The sequence below is a fragment of the Schistocerca piceifrons genome, chromosome 6 (genome assembly GCF_021461385.2).
Source record: "Schistocerca piceifrons isolate TAMUIC-IGC-003096 chromosome 6, iqSchPice1.1, whole genome shotgun sequence".
NCBI classification, from domain to species: domain Eukaryota; kingdom Metazoa; phylum Arthropoda; class Insecta; order Orthoptera; family Acrididae; genus Schistocerca; species Schistocerca piceifrons.
Window position 1 is genome coordinate 394,543,575 of NC_060143.1, and position 15,766 is coordinate 394,559,340.

General features: G+C 44.8%; 1 protein-coding gene across 1 annotated transcript in view; it reads right to left on the minus strand.

Annotated features, from left to right (window-relative positions):
• LOC124802731 (tubulointerstitial nephritis antigen-like) overlaps nucleotides 1-15,766 on the minus strand; it is a 519,347-nt gene that overhangs the window by 224,132 nt on the left and 279,449 nt on the right. The window contains exon 2 of the mRNA XM_047263700.1: nucleotides 4,047-4,117. The gene's annotated coding sequence lies outside the window, so the exon portion shown is untranslated. The remainder of the gene's footprint in view (nucleotides 1-4,046; nucleotides 4,118-15,766) is intronic.

Sequence of the window (15,766 nt, forward strand, 5' to 3'; positions counted from 1 at the left end):
TTAACTGGTAGCGCAAGATGTATGTAGCTCCAGCCGATCCTGCAGGCAGATTGCGCTCTGATGAAGTTGTTTCTACGATTGTCCCGGGCACCATAAATTAATCAGCGGCTGGCAGATGAATTCAGGCCGGGGCTATTGTGAGTGGCAGTCGGCACGAAAAGAGAGAGAAAGGAACGCCCGCTTGCGTCGGTACAACGGACGGCCTTCGGCGTTTTCGCGTCCACTGCAGCTGCGGTGCACACAGTCCACCGTCCTGCCGGCTGCCTCGCGTGGCCTCAGCAGATCAATCACTTGGAGCGGCGGCGCGGCGACACCGCCTGTTAGGAGCTGGCGGGCGCCGCATTACACCACGAAAGCGGATCCTTCCCACGACACTGAACATCAGCGAGTGGCCTAAGGAAATCAGAACTTTTGTTACTATTCGTCTTGTAAGCCTTTTCAAGATATTATTTATTCCGTTCTAATATTCTTGCGGTTCAAAATGGTTCAAATGGCTCTGAGCACTGAGCTCATCAGTCGCCTAGAACTTAGAACTACTTAAACGTACTAACCTAAGGACATCACACCGTAGCGGTCGCGCGGTTCCAGACTGAAGCGCCTTCGGTTTATTGGGAGAATTTTGGGAAAGTGTGGTTCGTCTGGAAAGGAGATCGCATATTGGACACTAGCACGACCCATTTTTGAGTACTGCTCGAGTGTTTGGGATCCGCACCAGGTCGGATTAAAGGAAGACATCGAAGCAATTCAGAAGGGGCTGCTAGATTTGTTACCCGTGGGTTATAATAACACGTAAGTACTACTGAGAGCTTCGAGAACTCAAATCGAAATCCATGGAAGGACGGCGACATTATTTTCAAGGAACACTACTGAGAAAATTTAGAGAACCGTTATTTGAAATTGAATGCTGAACGATTTTATTGCCACTAATTAAGGACCACGAAGACAATAAAGAGAAGTTGGAGCTCCTATGAAGCCATGTAGGTAATCGTGGTGCCCTCGCTCTGTTTGCGAATCGGACAGGAAAAGAAATGACTACTAGTAGTATAGAGTACATCTAAATCTACATCTATATCTATGTGATTACTCTGCCATTCAGAATAAATTGCCTGGCACAGGGATCAATGAACCACCTTCAAGCTGTATCCCTATCGTTCCACTCTTTAACGGCGGGCGCGAAAAACGAGGACTTAAATTTTTCCGTGCGAGCCCTGATTTCTCTTATTTTATCGTGATGATCATTTCTCCCTGTGTTGGTGGGTGCCAACAGAAAGTTTTCGCAATCGGAGGAGAAAACTGGTGATTGAAATTTCATGAGATGATCGCGTCGCAACGTAAAACGCCTTTGTTTTAATGATTGCGAATCCAATTCACTTATCATATCTGTGACTATCTCTCCTATTTCGCGATAATACTAATCGAGCTGCCTTTCTTTGTACTTTTTCGATGTCATCTGTCAGTCCCACCTGATGCGGATCCCACGCCGCACAGCAATACTCCAGAATAGGGCGGACAAACGTGGTGCATGCAGTCTCTTTAGTAGATCTGTTGCGCCTTCCAAGTGTTCTGCCAATCAATCGCAGTCTTTGGTTTAGCTCTACCCACAATATTATCTACGTGATCGTTCCAATTTAGGTTATTTGTAATTGTAATCCCTAAGTGTTTAGTTGAATTTACAGCCTTCATATTTGTGTTACTTATCGCGTAATCGAAATTTAGCTGATTTCTTTTAGTACTCATGTGAATAACTTCACACTTTACCCTATTCAGGGTCAATTGCCACTCTTCGCACCATACAGATATCTTATCTAAATAGTTTTGCAAGTCGTTTTGATCATCTGATGACTTCACAAGACGGTAAATGACAGCATCATCTGCAAACAATCTAAGACGGCTACTCATATTGTCTCTTATGTCGTTAATATAGATCGGGAACAATAGAGGGCGTATAACACTTCCTTGGCGTCCGCAGCTCGTGGTCGCGCGGTAGCGTTCTCACTTCCCGCGCCCGGGTTCCCGGGTTCGATTCCCGGCGGGGTCAGGGATTTTCTCTGCCTCGTGATGACTGGGTGTTGTGTGATGTCCTTAGGTTAGTTAGGTTTAAGTAGTTCTAAGTTCTAGGGGACTGATGACCATAGATGTTAAGTCCCATAGTGCTCAGAGCCATTTGAACTTCCTTGGGGGAAACGCCGGATATTACTTCTGTTTTACTCGATGACTTTCCGTCTATTACTACGAACCGTGACCTTTCTGACAGGAAATCACGAATCCAGTCGCACAACTGAGGCGATACTCCGTAGGCACGCAGTTTAGTTAGAAGACACGCTTGTGACGAACTGTGTCGAAAGCCTTCTGGAAATCTAAAAATATGGAATCAATTTGACATTCGCTGTCGATAGCACTTATTACTTCATGAGTATAAAGAGCTAGTTGTGTTTCACAAGAACGATATTTTCTGAAACCGTGCTGACTATGTGTCAATAAATTGTTTTCTTCGAGGTACTTCATAATGTTCGAATACAGTGTTCCAAAACCCTACTGCAAATCGACGTTAGTGATATAGGCCTGTAATTCAGTGGATTACTCCTACTTCCCTTTTTGGGTATTGGTGTGACTTGAGCAATTTTCCAGTCTTAAGCTACCGATCTCTCTGTGAGCGAGTGGTTGTATATAATTGCTAAATATGGAACTATTTTATCAGCGTGCTACAATCTGGACCGGAGGACTTGTCTTTATTAAGTACCCTCAGCTACGCACCATACGCTGGTTTGTTGAATTTATATGTAGATGTCGATGTAGATGCCACCAACATTAAGCAATACAGTAGAGCTACATGTTCTAGGGAATCACGAGGCGGTGCTCAAAGGTAGTGTTTCCGAATTTTTTTTCTTCTCTTCTCAAGATCGGTGGGATATTACATGTCACGGATACCACTGGGTCGACTTCCTCGCTTTACTGACGCAAGTTGGGACCGTCTGGTGCTAGACGGATCTTAACTGTAGTGTGCAACATGGCGGCGTGTTATGTAACTATATACGTGTACTGCGAGACCCTCAGAAAACTGAAAGCACGAATTCCAAGGGTTCGTCCACACATGGAGCACCCTTTTCTTCACTATGGGAATGCCAGACCACATCCGAGCGCTGCGACGTCTGCCACAATCCGACGCCTTGGTTTGACTGTCATCGGTCATCCTCCATGGAGTTCCGAGTTTGGCTCCATCCGATATCCCTCTGCTTTCAATACTTCAAGAACACCTTCGAAACCTCACTTTGACAGCGATGTATCAGCGTAAGCAGAGGTGAGGTTGTGACTCCGTCGACAAAGGTAACGATACTAACAAGCTGGTCTCTCGTTGAGAGAAATGCGTTCGTCACCAGAGTGACTGTGTTGGGAAATAAATGAAAAGACACGAAAAATAAAGATGTAGAATGATAATTAACTTTGTTGTATTTAAAAAGCTTTAAGAGTTTTTACACAAAAATTAGGAGGCATTACTTTTTAGCAGTCCTCGAATAATGGTTGTTCAGCCGTTCGCAGTTACCAATGCAACAAGGCCATGATGGCTAATTTTGCAAGGCAAGATCAGTCATCTATTGAGTCTGTTGTGCTTGAAACTACTGTAATGACTACTGCTCCTCTTCAGGGCCACAAGTCAGTCCATTCCACAGAGACCTCTCCCAGATGGTTACACCCATCTCACAGCTTGCTGGTTCCTTGAGGCAAGCAAGCAACCCCACTGCCACAGTACCTATGGTTTATGAGGCGAGTCCATACGAAGTTGATCCTTCTACAAGTAAAACGGCTAACTAGCGTATGAAACCAAACAATTGGAATAAAGTCTGAATTGCTATTTTATGTTAGATACTGACTGTAATTTGCTGCCACAATAGCCACTAGATCGTAGATGAGGTCACATACTATTTTTCTTGTAGAATACTAGGGTACTGTTAGAATTGCACGTTACATTTATTCACGACAGTGAAAATGCGTTGCGTCAGCTAGAAACCATTACTGTAACTAGTTTCTGAAGGAATGAATTCGCTTACCTAAGGAGTTGGTATGTGTGACTCAGCCGGCCGTTTGCAAAGCGAAGCGTGAAAGCAGAAGTCTTGATTATCTGAAACATCAAAAGTATTTGTTGTAGTTAGGTACCTGGCACTCAATGATGTTCTGTGACATACAATTACACATAGATTTAGTAAACTGCCGCGCGCTACACTACGGAATCCTACGCTTCATAGCAATATTATCCAACCTCACGTCATATAGCTTGCTTTTGTTGATTTTGAAAGAGCATTAGATAGTGTGAACAGAGCAATGCTATGGAATATCATGACTGAATGATGTTATCCATTTCACCTCATAAATGCTATTAAGAGTCTGTATACAAACAGCGATTTTATTATAGATATGGGAAATGTAACAACAAAGCCAATAAACACAAACAAAACTATACGAGAGGGATGCTGTATTCCTCCGACATTCTTCAGCATATGTGAAGTTATGAGCAAGTGAAAAATGCTGAACGCAAAAGGAATTTTTTAGATTGTGACACTAGAGTGAATGTAATTTTATGTGAAGATGGCCTAACTTTGATTACAGAGAATGAAGATGAACTTCAGGTGAGAGTCTGTAAGCTGCAGCAGATAGCCTCAGATTACAACATAATATTGTCGGTAGATAAAACGAAAGTGTTGGGGTTTCAGGTCAGACAACCAGTAAGGTCTACAATATTCTTAAATAATAAACTCTTCGAACAAGCAGAACATTTGAAATATCTAGGATGCGATATATGAGGAACTATCGTAGCAAGTTTGCAGAGTAAAGCTAGGAAAGAAACCGAGCTGAAGTTTTATCTAACAATAGCAGCACCAAACCTTACTTATGGAGGTGAAGCATGAGCAACAACAAGACACGAAGAAAATAGAATGCTGGTTCAAGATATGAGATTTCGAAGAAGAGTAGCAGAAAGCACGAGGGAAGATCGAAAATGAAATGAGAGTATAAGGAAAGAGTTAGGAATGTATAACCTAAACGAAAAAAATGAAAATAGTAGAAAATGAAGGAACAAGTACATCGTATGGCTGGAGAAAGATTCCCGCTAATAGCTTTCAGTTATAAATGAAGTGAAAGAAGATATGTAGGGAGACTATATAAGAGATGAGGAACCGTAACAGGCAGCACTATTCGAACGTTCATGAAAAGAGAAAAGTTCAAATTTTTATGCATTCAATGTCAGCAGAATATGTTACACGACAAATATCAAAACGGTGGCTCATTTGCCGCCACACACGAAGTTATCGAATTCACAGCTTCAACAGAGCGATGTCGCAGACTTTCAACACTGCCCAATCCAACGTCCTGGAATGATGTAATTTAGGTAACGTCTTACGTGCTTAGAGAAAGGATTGGAAGAGGAAGAGCAGAAGATGAACTTCATCGCAGGTGGCCTCCTAGGTCTCCAGACCTTATTTCTTGTGATTTTTATCTGTGGGGTTAAGTAAAAGATTGCGCTTTTATCCCCTCTATGGTTCAAATGGCTCTGAGCACTATGGGAGTTAACATCTGCGGTCATCAGTCCCCTAGAACTTAGAACTACTTAAACCTAACTAACCTAAGGACATCACACACATCCATGCCCGAGGCAGGATTCGAACCTGCGACCGTAGCGGTCGCGCGGTTCCAGACTGTAGCACCTAGAACCGCTCGGCCATCATTTGAATGGTTAACAAAGTCTGAGGGTGGGGGGTGCGATTCTAACAGTGTCCGAGGAGCCGCAGCAGCCAATTCTTAGATTCGTGTACAGGCAGGTGAATTTCTCATGTACAGTTATATCCTAAGGACTTGCAGTGGCTTAGTGGGAGACTGCCTTCAAAGGAGAAAACCACATTTCCGTCAAAACGTGAAGCAGGGGCTTGCCGCAACAGACTTCCGCAAACTGCAGTGCTCTGCTGACCCATTTACTTTCTATACACACTATTATGGTGAAGTCAGACGAAAAATCGAGCACTTTTGCCTCCTCATTTCTCCTGAGTTAGTAAGCCTTGTACTCTCCTCAAAAATAGCCAAGGAATGCCCAGAAAAATAATCAAGTATCTCTTAGCAACATGTGAATATCACGTCACAAATAAAAACAGTACCCAGCCACTGTCAATAACGTTATTTTTTAGGGCGAAATCACGCTGCTACCGGTTAAAAAAAAAAATGGCTCTGAGCACTATGGGACTTAACATCTGAGGTCATCAGTCCCCTAGAACTTAGAACTACTTAAACTTAACTAACCCAAGGACATCACACACATTCATCCCCGAGGCATGATTCGAACCTGCGACCGTAGCGGTCGCGCGGTTCCAGACTGTAGCGCCTAGAACCGCTTGGCCACCCCGGCCGGTACCGGTTTCAATCCGAAAGGTTCATCCTCAGAAGTCTGTTTACGTTAAAAATTACATTCTGCTGTACGTGTGATTTCGTTGTCTGTGACGAAAGTTCTTTGGGATTCTGATGCTCTACAGCAAAAAAGTATGTAAGAGAAAATAACTATTTTATTGTAAACTGAGCTAACAATGGATTATGATAACGTAAGAAAGAAATTTCCTAAGAACTAAATTAGTATTGTGTAATGTATCTCTCGCAATTTTGATTTCTTTCTGCGTCACCATCTCTGCAGATAGTCCCAGTGATGAACAGATACTACAAGTGCGAGGTGGCTGATGGGTGTTGCTGAATCGATATACGCTGATGAGCTAAAATATGATCACTGTCCACTATAAGACTCGATGTCACTTGGTGTTGATGTGGACACGTGAAGTGGCGAGGAAAATGTATAAGAGTAGTCGAATGGGAAATCATTCAGTTAACATGTAAGTCGCAAATGGGAAAACGGGGAAACCTAGCGACTTTGATGAACGGTAGATTGCTGTGACTCGATGCGTGGGCACTACCATAGCATCTCGGAAACGGCTCAACTGGTCTGCTGCTAGCGTGATACTGTCGTAAACATATGTGGAAAATAGCTGAAGGGCGACGAAACTACGACTAGGTGCAAGTTGCTCGATGCCTACACCATATCAGAAAAGTTGGAGATTGGGGGCCGTCCACTCTGTAAAGGTGGCAATGTGAGGCAATCTGATGACAGAATATAATGCCATCGCAGGCACAAGTGTTTCGGAACACACCGCACAGTGTACATTGTTGAAAGTGGGGTCCTCAGCATGCGACCCCCGCATATTCCCATGTTGATCCAAAGACATCAGCCGGCGGGGTGGCCGAGCGGTTCTAGGCGCTACAGTCTGGAACCGCGCGACCGCTACGGTCGCAGATTCGAATCCTGCCTCGGGCATGGATGTGTGTGATGTCCTTAGGTTAGTTAGGTTTAAGTAGTTCTAAGTTCTAGGGGACTGATGACCTCAGATGTTAAGTCCCATAGTGCTCAGAGCCATTTGAACCACTTTTTTGACCTCAGAAGTTAAGTCCCATAGTGCTCAGAGCCATTTGAACCATTTTTGAACCAACGACATCATCAATTACGATTCCAGTGGATACAGCATAATCGAGATCGGATTGTGGATGGAAACATGTTACATGAGGTTGTTGGTCGCTGTTCCAAATGTGCGACGCGCCATCGGCACAGGCTATTAGGGGCAGTACTGTGCTGCAGGTATATTCACTTCGACTTCCATGGGACCTATGGTTGTAATCGAATGCACAGCTGTGAACTATGTGAATATCATTGCGTGCCACCTGCACTCTTTCGTGCTTGTTGTCTTCCCCAGCTGCGATGGTACTTTCCGCGAGAATTATGCTACAGTGGTTTGAGCAATTTGTAGGAAAACTAACTTGGCCGCGAAATTTGCCTAATCTGAACCCGATTGAACACCTCTTGGGAAGGTGCTGGGTGAACTTTATAAACTTTCCCAAAAATTTTGGCACGAGAACATATTCGAGCTCATTTCAGCATGCAACTCACCTGTCACTCCCACAACTGTAGCTCGCACGCAACCAGCTAGTCCAACGCCGTAATTCGCTCATACCAATTCACTCCCACTTGCCCATTCTCACTTCTGCATTCATCTCAACTGGTTGTCATTATCTCTTTGTGTCTCTCTAACTTTCAGCGTCCCCTGTTTCGCAACCACAATCTACTTCGTTCTGTGCTATTGATACTGCCTCCCTCTTGCTCTCTCTTACTGCTACTATCTCATTCATTCCTTCCCACTGCTGCTGTCTATTCTCAATGTTTCTCTCTCTCTGTCTCTCTCCTTGTCATTGTCATAGATTCTGTCTTTCATCATCACTGGCTCGCATGCACTTCCACTTTCTCCTTTTCTTTATTCCTCTCCCACAGGCACCGTCCCCTTCACTTTTTTCCTAGCACTGTTCCGTCACCGTCAGTTATGTTCGACTGCCACTGGTTCTCTCACATTGCAACTGTCTGCTTCGCTCTTTCTAAACCACAACCTCTATCTACTGTCTTCCAGTATTTATTACCTTTCCGCCTCTTTCCCGCTGGAACTATCTCCTTCTCTCTCAGCATAAAGAAGCGCGAACATGTTCGAATGCCAACATTTTTGGGAAACTTTTTAACGGTACTGAGGAAGGTAGAATGAGCCAGCCTGTACGACACTTTTCAGTCAACTTTTAGTAAACAAGAGCATTTTTCCGCTGGGTCCCTTCTTTTCCCCATTATAGCAGGGCATATCATTCAATTGAAAAGAACTTTATGGGGCCACTACAGTTTTGGTAGTTAACCCATGAGAAATTGAAATACCGCAAAACTATATAATTTGACACATCCGACCAAATTTTATGTGCACAAAAATTTCGAATATGTTTCACTACTACAACGTGCGGTTTTGGCAGTAACGGAGACACTTCACAGCATATTTCTCCATGCTATGTCACTTCACAGCTACGTTTTCGCCTGACACCGGGTATTACATGCGTATTTTACGAGAACGAGTTGGGTAACTTCGATCCTCTGTATCTCGGAAACGGATAAATATAACTAGAAAATTTTTCAAGGTTGTTGCAGATCGTAATCTTTGGAATATATCGCAAAAACGGCAGCCATTTGCGGTGGATAGCTATCTTAGAATCCGCGGCCTGCTTTTGGTACCAAAAACCATGGTTTTCGGTTTTCTCAGAAACCGCCCATAAACTAAATGGTGATTTCATAAGCTCCTTAAGATGGCCCGCAGACTATATCTAATGCAGAAAGAACCGACCGATTTGCTTCATTTTCCTAAGCTGAGAAACTGTGTAATATTCAAACTTTTATCGTGTAGCGTAGGACAGCTACAGTGAGACGATCCTTGTGGTTGGTATACGAGCTATCCAAAATACTTGACTCTACCTTTCTGTCACCCAAAATAAAGAGTCCTGGAAAAATCCCATTTTTATGGGCGGCGTTTGATACTGATGATACGCTCGCATATAGATGTAATTTTGATCGACTTATCCGATAGGCTTGGAAAATCTAATGCATCATTTTGGTTGTGGGCCGTCGTTGGTGTAACCCTTTCCATTCCTGCCAACATAGGTTTCTATCGTTTCATGTACTTCCATCAACCGCCACTCCTAGAGTCTTCTTAGAGAGCTCGTATTGTGAAAGCTGGGAGATAAACGCACTGGTACAGCCAAGTGCACCTCAGCTGCACCCTGCATCGCACAGTAGGCTGTGCGTGTACGTGAACCCGACGCTCTGGCCGAGACGTGGTTTATCGTTTCGGAGGCGCGACGTTTATCTGAAGACGACTGCGCTCTGTCGGCTGCCGTGGTATACTGCGCGTGCACCATGCTTCGCGTAGTCGTTCATGCTCCGTATCGAGAAAATTACAAACCGCGTGGATAGCTATCCATTTCATTTTCGCTGATAACGTAACATTGACCACAGTGCTTAAAGGGCATCCCTTATTTCCCCCACATCGCTTCTTTTTATATATGAGGACACAGTATGCAGTACCTACTGTCGCGTTCAAATGTGAAACGTCTACATTTGGCAACGTACATCTGGAGGAATGACCACGCAGCATTTTAGAATAGAAAAGAGAGGTATAAACGAGAGGCTAAGGTGCGGAAAGTAGCTGAACTCCTTGTGCTTCCGCCTTTTCAGTGTCCTACTAACTGCCAAGCGCATCATTCACATTCTGTGCTCGAACTTGATTTTTCTTTAAAATCTTGCACATGAATGTAATATTTTGTAGACACAACAGACGTGTCACAGATGTGTGGTAAGTTGTTTGATATTTTAGTGTTATATACACTCCTAGAAATGGAAAAAAGAACACATTGACACCGGTGTGTCAGACCCACCATACTTGCTCCGGACACTGCGAGAGAGCTGTACAAGCAATGATCACACGCACGGCACAGCGGACACACCAGGAACCGCGGTGTTGGCCGTCGAATGGCGCTAGCTGCGCAGCATTTGTGCACCGCCGCCGTCAGTGTCAGCCAGTTTGCCGTGGCATACGGAGCTCCATCGCAGTCTTTAACACTGGTAGCATGCCGCGACAGCGTGGACGTGAACCGTATGTGCAGTTGACGGACTTTGAGCGAGGGCGTATAGTGAGCATGCGGGAGGCTGGGTGGACGTACCGCCGAATTGCTCAACACGTGGGGCGTGAGGTCTCCACAGTACATCGATGTTGTCGCCAGTGGTCGGCGGAAGGTGCACGTGCCCGTCGACCTGGGACCGGACCGCAGCGACGCACGGATGCACGCCAAGACCGTAGGATCCTACGCAGTGCCGTAGGGGACCGCACCGCCACTTCCCAGCAAATTAGGGACACTGTTGCTCCTGGGGTATCGGCGAGGACCATTCGCAACCGTCTCCATGAAGCTGGGCTACGGTCCCGCACACCGTTAGGCCGTCTTCCGCTCACGCCCCAACATCGTGCAGCCCGCCTCCAGTGGTGTCGCGACAGGCGTGAATGGAGGGACGAATGGAGACGTGTCGTCTTCAGCGATGAGAGTCGCTTCTGCCTTGGTGCCAATGATGGTCGTATGCGTGTTTGGCGCCGTGCAGGTGAGCGCCACAATCAGGACTGCATACGACCGAGGCACACAGGGCCAACACCCGGCATCATGGTGTGGGGAGCGATCTCCTACACTGGCCGTACACCACTGGTGATCGTCGAGGGGACTCTGAATAGTGCACGGTACATCCAAACCGTCATCGAACCCATCGTTCTACCATTCCTAGACCGGCAAGGGAACTTGCTGTTCCAACAGGACAATGCACGTCCGCATGTATCCCGTGCCACCCAACGTGCTCTAGAAGGTGTAAGTCAACTACCCTGGCCAGCAAGATCTCCGGATCTGTCCCCCATTGAGCATGTTTGGGACTGGATGAAGCGTCGTCTCACGCGGTCTGCACGTCCAGCACGAACGCTGGTCCAACTGAGGCGCCAGGTGGAAATGGCATGGCAAGCCGTTCCACAGGACTACATCCAGCATCTCTACGATCGTCTCCATGGGAGAATAGCAGCCTGCATTGCTGCGAAAGGTGGATATACACTGTACTAGTGCCGACATTGTGCATGCTCTGTTGCCTGTGTCTATGTGCCTGTGGTTCTGTCAGTGTGATCATGTGATGTATCTGACCCCAGGAATGTGTCAATAAAGTTTCCCCTTCCTGGGACAATGAATTCACGGTGTTCTTATTTCAATTTCCAGGAGTGTATTAGTGATGTATATGATATTTAGTAAAACTTGTCAGTGGCTTTTAACTGCAATAACTCATTTCAAGTTTCGGTAGTTCAGCCCTATTCGCCAAGTGGTGTAGGTGCCAAATTTCAGATACTGTTAGGTTGCCTAATTTAGATCATACAAAAATTAGGACTCTTTAAAGATTTCGCTTTTTATCTCTTTTCAGGAGATACCCGGGAAGAAGAAAAGAAAGTGTTGGGCAGAGGAAAAGATGAAGAAGGAAACTCTGGGACTCAGGAACTTTGCTTGAAGACCTACAAGATGGAAAACTGCAAAAGTTAGCCTCAGTATAGTTGCAAGGCTATCATTATCACAATCAAGTTGGGATGATATCAACATTAGTTTTTTCTAATTGTATGATATTCCTATAAGCACGCAGTCTTGAATTTTCCTTATGAGCCGGCTCGTGTGGCCGAGCGGTTCTAGGCGCTTCCGCGCGACCGCTACGGTCGCAGATTCGAATCCTGCCTCGGGCATGGATATGTGTGATGTCCTTACGTTAGTTAGGTTTAAGTACTTCTAAGTTCTAGGGGACTGATGACCTCAGATGTTAAGTCTCATAATGCTCAGGGCCATTTGAACCATTTTTTTCCTTATGAAATAACCCTCTCCGAAATTAGGAACAATACTATCTGAAATTGCGCGCCTTTTTAGTACGCTCTTCAAAGCTCAAGTTTCTTCGACATAAATTATGGAATATAGTCTGTTTACTTTCGATATAAATTGTTAAACAGGGTACAACGGGTATAAGTGCAATAATTTCTATTGGTGACTCAAGGCGGTGTACTGAACAACATTAGATCAGTATTTACGTCATTTGCATACTAAAAATTATAGCTATTACAAGTTGTATGTTTTTAGGTTGGTCTATAGTGACAGGCGTAGTCCACTTATTGGTGCGGTACTACCGTGCAGAAAACATCAGTACGTATACTTTGTGACTTATCAGACGACGGTTCGACACAGAGGAAAACACAATCAAAACACTGATCTAGGAGAATAGTAAAAATCACATATAAAAACACACTGAAGAGCCACAGAAACTGGTACACCTGCCTAATATCGTGTAGGGCCCCCGCAAGCACTCTAAAGTGTCACAACACGACTTAGGACGGACTCGACTAATGTCTCAAGTAGTGCTGGAGGGAATTGACGTCATGAACCCTTCAGGGCTGTCCATAAATCTGTAAGAGTGTGAGAGGGTGGAGATCTCTTCTGAACAGCGCGTTGCAAGGCGTCCCAGATATGCTCAATACTGTTCATCCCTGGGGAGTTGGATGGCCAGCGGGAGTGTTTAAACTTAGACGAGTGTTCCTGGAGCCACTCTGTAGCAATTCTGGACGTGGGGATGTCGCATTGTACTGATGGAATTGGCCATCGGAATGCAGAATGGACATGAATGGGTGCAGGTAATCAGACAGGATGCTTACGCACGTGTCACATGTCAGAATCATATCTAGACGTATCAGGAGTGCCATATCACTCCAACTGCACAGGCCCCATACCATTACAGAGCGTCCACCAGCTTGAACAGTCCCCTGCTGACATGCAGGGTCCATGGATTCGTGAGGTTGTCTCCATACCCGTATATATTCATCTGATCTGTACAATTTGAAACGGGACTCGTTCGACCAGGCAATATGTTACCGGCCATCAACGGTCCAATGTCGGTGTTGACGGGCCCAGGCGAGACGTAAACCTTTGTGTCGTGTAGTCATCAAGGGTACACTAGTGGGCTTTCGGCTCCGAAAGCCCATATCGGTGATATTTCGTTGAGTGGTTCGCACGCTAATAATTGTTGATGGCCCACCATTGAAATCTGCAGATATTTGCGGAAGGGTTGCACTTCTGTCAAACTGAACGATTCCCTTTAGTCGTCATTAGTCCCGTTCTTGCGGGATATTTTTCCGGCCGCAGCGATGTCGGAGATCTGATGTTTTACCGGTTCCCTGATATTCACGGGGCACTCGTGAAATGATCGTACCTGAAAATCCCCACTTCATCGCTGTCTCGGAGATGCTGTGTCTCATCGATCGTGCGCCGGCTATAACACCACGTTCAAACTCGTTTAAATCTTGATAACTTACCTTAGTAGCAGCAGTAACCGATCTAACAACCGCGCCAGACGCCGCGCGTGTTAGCCGAGCGGTCTAAGGCGCTGCAGTCATGGACTGTGCGTCTGATCCCGGCGGAGGTTCGAGTCCTCCCTCGGGCACGGGTGTGTGTGTTTGTCCTTAGGATAATTTAGGTTAAGTAGTGTGTAAGCTTAGGGACTGATGACCTTAGCAGTTAAGTCCCATAAGATTTCACACTTTTTTTTTTTTTTGAACTGCGCCAGACACTTGTTATCGTACATAGACGTTGTCGACCGCAGTTCCGTATTCTGCCTGTATACATATCTCTGTATTTGAATACGCATGCCTATACCAGTCTTTGCATTTATATCTATTACATCTTCTACGTAACGAAAATCAGCTGATTTCTAACCATCCGTATCATTAGATTTCCTTAACTATCCGAAAATAGTGCACCTGACCATACTGGTAACAGAAAAAAATCACCGCCGCACACTGTAAGATAGCGTGTAGAGTATAGATGTAAACATAGACACAGAATCAGAAACTGACACAAGTGATCACGGTCCAAGTAGCCTCGTAGAAGATGTCTCCAGATGAGCCATCGCAACAGTAAATCTCGCAACAGCGCCTTTCACAGGAAAAATACAACAACAGCATTGAATGTGCCTAATATTCTCATCGTTAAAGAAGTGCAAGGAAAATGACAATGAAATGGGCTTCAGCATGTATACAACTTTTGAGAGCAAAATGCAGGGTTCTACGAGAATTCAGACAAGTATCTGCGATCGACAGGATGAGATGGCTGCGACTCGACGGAATATAGAGTCCGCGCAAGACGTTTATCAGAGCACTTTGTCCCGTGATCGGAATGCTAAGTGCTGAGAGAACAGAGGAACACCACTGACTGCTGTGATATTTCAGAGTAATTTGCGAGCAACAGATGTGGGCATTACTGCTGTGGTTACTTGAAGCTCCTTGTTCTTGCGGTACGAAGAGACGTGACTTTTTCCGAAAGTCACTGAGCCCCTCTGTGCTGGCAGCAGCTGTCACTGCCGTGTATCATTGTCACGTTTGCCTCCTGTCAGAGGTTGTGCCAATCTGGCATACTTCTACGAGCGCCTCGTGGACTGTCATCCGTTCCGCCTTCAACTGTAGTGGATTTGAGGACCAGTTTTATGAGGACCAAGAATGTCCTTATGCTACTTAATCGCCTGTTAAGTGTCAGGATTGTGTATGCAACGTACTTAAGTTTTTCAGGATATTGTCAACATTTGGTTATGTTGTATTCCACGGTTTGACGTGATTTAGCATAGGAATGTGTTTTCTATGATAAATATGAATTTTTAAACCAACAGATGTTATAATTCATGAGGGTATTTTTGATCCGTCGTTGCAACTACAAAAAATGGCTCTGAGCACTATGGGTCTTAACTTCTGAGGTCATCAGTCGCCTAGAACGTAAAACTACTTAAACCTAACTAACCTAAGGACAGCACACACATCCATGCCCTAGGCAGGATTCAAACCTGCGACTGTAGCGCTTTCACCAGACGCGTTTCGCTTTATTGAGGTAAAGCATCACCAGTTGTCTGTAATTAAGTTTATTTACGTTTTGATTTACTTTTTAGATCGAAAAGCAGTTCATTAAGAATAGGCTGGTTTGTGCTTACGGTGATTTTTCGGCTGATTTCTCGCTTACATCGCGAAATGCCGTTTGCTAGCGCATCGTTGTTTTTCTGTGTTAGACACTGATAATTTTCGTCTACTTTTTAGATGTTCCGCAGCACTATACGTTTCTCACAACACAATTTTATGCACACCACTGTTTTCTGTTTGTTTTTGTACTTCAAGTATGTGTTGCTCTTTGTGTTTTGTAGTGTTGCTAACATAACCGTTCCACTACTTTGTCTTTGACCTACAAATATTGTCTTTTAATTTAGATTATTGTATGTGTGTAATTCTATTTAAGTATGTTTTTG